This window comes from Chlamydotis macqueenii, chromosome 3, assembly GCF_036417535.1.
Source record: "Chlamydotis macqueenii isolate bChlMac1 chromosome 3, bChlMac1.mat, whole genome shotgun sequence".
Classification (NCBI taxonomy): domain Eukaryota; kingdom Metazoa; phylum Chordata; class Aves; order Otidiformes; family Otididae; genus Chlamydotis; species Chlamydotis macqueenii.
In genome coordinates, this window is record NC_141558.1 from 107,106,724 (window position 1) to 107,112,020 (window position 5,297).

General features: G+C 39.8%; 1 long non-coding RNA gene across 1 annotated transcript; it reads left to right on the forward strand.

The window, feature by feature from the left end:
- The first annotated feature begins 402 nt into the window (after window positions 1-402).
- Window positions 403-4,962, forward strand: LOC147601391 (uncharacterized). The gene is made up of 3 exons (XR_015258258.1): window positions 403-529; window positions 4,443-4,551; window positions 4,669-4,962. It is a non-coding gene; the product is annotated as an uncharacterized LOC147601391 (long non-coding RNA).
- The last annotated feature ends 335 nt before the right edge of the window (window positions 4,963-5,297 follow it).

The following is a 5,297-nucleotide window of genomic DNA, read 5'->3' on the forward strand; positions in this document are numbered from 1 at the left end:
AAAAAACCCCACACAGTTAAAAGGAATAGGTTTTGAGTTTTAAAAGGAAAAACAGAAGCACAAATAAAAAGGGGAGTTGCTTGTTCATAAGTTTAAATCTAAGAATTGTAGAACTTTGCTAAGGGAGAGTACACTGGTAGAAATGAACCAGTAAACATCAGTAGAAATGTTAATTTCTTTTGTTTTAAGCATATTGAAAACTAAAGGAATTCTAATAATAGTTAGAATTTTATCTAATACAAGGCAGAAATGTTACGCTGAGAGTGTCATGGAAAAGAAAAAAAGAAAACATTCAATAATGGAACTGCTCTGTATTTTGAAATAATTCAGTGATGCATTTGATCTATTTCCCAGCTTTTGCTGTTGTCGGGGTGAAGAGCTTCTGTGTTTTCAGGTTGTTCTGTGCTGTGGGGATGCCAAACGCCAATGGCTCCATGCTCCTAGTGTGCCTTCGTTCTGCCTGGGTTTCCTTCAGGTGTGCCAAGGAGCCTGTTCTGCACCAGGGGGGAAGGACCTATCCTTTGCCCAGGTAATTCTGCTGCTCTTTGTGTTTTTGGAGAGGTTTTTCAACATGTAGATTTGTTTGTTACAAATCTGTTTGTTGCTGCACTGTCCTACATGCTTGCCTTTTAATTAAAACATTTTGTAATGTCTCCAGAGTTAGGTGGATGTCACATTACTTTTTTTTTTTTTCTTACCACAAAAGGAAATAAATATTTTATAGGTGAGTGTCTTCCTACAGAATTAAAATGTTAGGAATTACAGCACTTAACAAATGTCTTTATTAACAGTGTTTCAGGCATTACTCCTGTCAGAAACCTCTTGCTCACTTGTTATTCTCTGTTTTTCCCATAAAAAATGAGACGACGGCGTTACCTCTCCCTGCCCCCTTTCCTTTGCCAGGGCAGCGATATAAGCAGTACTCGCTTTAGAGCACATGCGCTGCTGGGCGTTATGCAATGTGATTCAAAGACACGTCCTGCTGCCCTCCGAATCTGTCGACAGCACACTCCTGAGCAGGGTGTCTTTAAGGCACGCGTCGCCACCACGGTCCAGGTACCGCGCATGGAGTAGTGACCTGAAAGAACTCTGCTCATAAAATTATCGTGATTAACGAGGGGTCTGTTTCGAGACGGGCTGCAGAGGCAGCCGGGGTTGTAGCTGTGCGCTACAAACCGCTGTCTGGTACTTCCTGCAGCCTCTCGTTCCTCCCTCTACTTCTGCATAGGTTGTTTATAAGCCAGATGGGAGAGTTTCTGCTTGCGCAGAGTGAGGTGATGCAGCACCCGTTGCTGCCAGCGTGACACTCCAGTTTTGCCTGGTGCTACCTGGAGCTATGCCACGAACGCAGGACCTCACTGCAAGCTACACTAGTCAGCTCCGCCAGGTCCATCAGCAAAAGCCTTCAGATTTACATTTGAAATGCTCTCCTAGCTAAGGACCAAACCAGGAACTAAGGCTCACAGCACCACACACTTTGTGGACTTTAAAATCATAGAATCATAGAATGGTTAGGGTTGGAAATGTTTATCATTTGTACCAGAACCACAGTAACGAGGCCTCATAAAATACATAACAGATTTATTAAACAAGTTCTTTTTAACTACTGATCTTTTCCTTAAGTACAAAGACTAAAAGCTCTATTGACCCAATGCTTGGCCAGGCAACCAGAACAGAAAGTACCTCCGCTAGCCACATTGCACTGGAGCCGTGCTCAGCAAAACATTTTAAGTGTGTATTTGAACACTCTGATTATCCCATCTGCATATTTAAAGGCAGGGCACTGGATTATCTCAAGAAGATGGAAACTGATACGGATACTGCAACTCTCCTATATTTCAATAGCTGTTTGCAGCCTAATTTCAGTGCCTAGAAGTGGTCCCACCGCAATACTGCTAAAAGTACTTCCCAAAGTAAGAGACGCTTCTTTTTTTCTTAAAAGTTGCATCAAAATATTGCTGTTTCAAAATTATCCACTTTTTATTGTTTCTCTATTATAAGATGGTTAGAGCAATTTCTAGGAATTGTTACAAATCAATATGAATGAAACGCAATGTTTGCCCCAAGATATCCATGAAAGTGTTCTTCATTTTAGTGAGACAACAGCAATAGGAAACGCCTTACAAGAAACGTAGGTGTACTATCTGCAAGCCAACTCCTTTATTGCAATGCATTGTGATTTAATGTTGTACACTATTATTTTATTGCATCAGCTATGACAGCGTGTCCTTTAATTTCAGCAAAAAAAAAATTACATACTGTACTGCAACTTTTTTCCCTTCCCTTTTACAACATTTCTGGTTTATTCCATTCCAAAATGATACCAGGTACTGTTTTTTCATCACTACATTGCTTAAGGCTGACTACATATATATAATTTTCCTGCACAACTCGTCATACCTCTAAAAGAAATAGAAAGCACTTGTGGTTATATTGCCCTGTTACATGGCCACGCAGTCTATGTTATTCCTCTTATCTAAGCTGCAAACTAAAAATTTATTTATTTATGAGAAATAGAGGGTGTAGACTAAAGTAGAGGGAATTGTGTCTGAAAATGCATGGCTTGTACATTCTTGAAGTAAAAGTTGGATAGATTAATGATTTATCATAAATGAACAACTAGAAGGAAACCTGTTATTTAGGGCATATTGACTTAGACACTTTAAAAATAACTTGTTCTTTCTACAGGTACCTTATGAGTCTCAGCTGCAGCAGCCTAACACAGGGTCTTAATCATTTTCCACATCTGTTTTTCTTTCATTGTGATCTTCCTTTGTTTTTTTCAGGTTTAGGATAACCACATCAAAATAATAACCAAAACCTAACTTTTCTTTCTGGGTCCTTTGTTGTATGTCATTTCGGGGTTTTCTGTCTCCTATATATGCTGATGGCAGCATAGAAGCTGGTGTAGATTTAAAAGTACTGATTTGTAACCCTGAAGTTCCTAAGAGCACTAATCATACTTGAATCACACTTACTACTTGAATATTTATTGCCTTGGGCATGCACAGGTGCTTTTGTCATTTAATATATTCATTGCCGTTGTAGACCTTCATTATTTGGAACAAAAATTTGTGCATAGTACTGTAGCAAGATTTCTGGATAGAAATACTACTCCTAAAAATAAAAGTGAAGCTCCCTAAATTAAAAAGAAAGTCTGTTTATGCTGTTGGGCATCAAGTATTTACAAGTGACTTATTATTAAAAAACTCAATTATCAACAGTGCTTTAAATCTTTTGCTTTTCTGAGGGTGATGGTCTCTAAATAAATACTCAGTGACAATTATTTTAATTAGTAACAGTTCAATGCATATACAAATTTCAGATGACTACTAGGTATTGGATTTTGGTAGCTAGGAAATTGAACTGGATGAGACCTCTATGCTTCATTGAGCATAGTTCCATGAAGCTGCAATAATACATTTTTATTGCATTTTGAGCCTGGTTTTCACTCCCTGTTACTGTTGGTAGACTATTTCAGAACTTCATTTCTGTGATAAAACTTGTTTTTTATTTTTGCTTTAACTACAGCCTGTTACCCAGCACTGGGACTAATTCTGACAAAGATTAACTGAAACGGGTAGGAGTTTTGCTTGGAGAAGGGCTGATGATTAAACTTTAAAATATGTAGTACACTAGGAAAAAGCTCCCAAACTGGAGACCTCAACCTGGTGGGAGTTTTTATGGTTCCATTACTACAGCTATTTAAAAACACAGCACTGAGTTAACCGTTGGTGAATCTGAACTGTCATCCTGGCCATCTCGTGTCTTAGCCTGGTATACGGGGCTGGTTTCTGTAGGCAGGCTCGCACATCTTGGCTTAGCTGGCCAGCTTGACTCAGCCCTGACCTTGCTGCTACTGCCAATAAATCAAATTTTCCTTTCTCCCACACTTCTGACCAAGGCGCAGGGGAATGCTAAGGCTTCTCTGCAGCGCTGTCTCGACACTAAAACTTGCACACATGCACAATTTCAATTTGTGCTCAAGTCTCCTGCCCAGTGGTCGAAGACAACAGGCATATAATGGAAGTGAGATGTGACTGATATGTGCTATGGGTTCCACGGTGCTTATTTCCAGCTGAACAGGTAGCACCGTCGTTTACTAGAAGTGTGCCATTTAAAAAACGATTAAAAACTTTAACCTGATTAATGGTATCCGTATACATCACTGCCATCATGCAGAAATCAAAACAGGAACTCAGAAGTGTTGGTAAACAGGTAAATTTGGAAGAAAAGGCAACCTCTGACATAGAGGTAGGAAGAAGAATGGATCTTTTTTTTTTTTTTTTTTGTTTCACAAACTGTGCTAATTAAAGTCCCATAAGTGTCCCTAAGAATTACTGGAGAAAATATTCTCTTGGAGCCATTTTTCTTCCCATCTGTGATCTCGTAAGTTTTATGCAGTTAATAAATTTGCTCTTTCATGTTTGTTTGTACTGCAGGGCACTGGGACCTTGAACAAGTCTTCATTGAGCAGTGGACTGTGCAAATAAGGTATGAAAAGAGGAATGAGGATCCTGAGCTTGGAATCCCAGTGAAATCAGGAATCTGGTAACAGTGGAGCCATTAAATCTGCTTTCTCTGTGTCTCAAGGCTGAGGTTTCTAGTGGATGCTCTCATGTGTCACAAGGGTGAGGGACAATCCAACTTTATTCTTCCTTTTTGCAGGAACATTACTGTCTCTCTTTGTACCCCAGACACTTATTTTCTGAAAAACTTGAGAAATACAGATATGTCTGTCTGGAACTATCCAACAGGCCCGGAGGCTGTGGCTGGGAATGAGAGATGAGCACAAACACCTGCAGGCTGTGAACTCAGCAAGCTTGTCCTCTTCAGAAAACTGGCTGTAAGGAGAGGGCTACTAAAGATGGGAGAAAAAGGTAACTTGGAAAAAAAAAAATGATTATGTCTTGTCATTTGAGTGATGGATTTTCCTTTTGAAAACATAGAAAATACAATGCACATGCACTGCCTGGTGATTCACGTGTGAAGTAATGCTCAAGGAATAAATGACGCCATTATTGCAAAAGAGATTAACGCGTTTTCTGTGTAAGGACATTAGTGAGAGGATTGCCCATCGGTACAGCTCCAGCTGGGGAGAGCCAAAGCGCTAGCGCCGAGTAAGCTGCTGTGACCACTGGCATCTCGATATATAAGACAGAGCTGGTCTGAACGGGGACAGATAGCACTGCCCTTGAAACGCCAGAGGAGCTATATCTACACTAGAATTCATACTTCGCTGCACTGTTGTTAGCAACAGAAAGTTTTTGCTGGAAAAAAAAAAATTAACATAGACA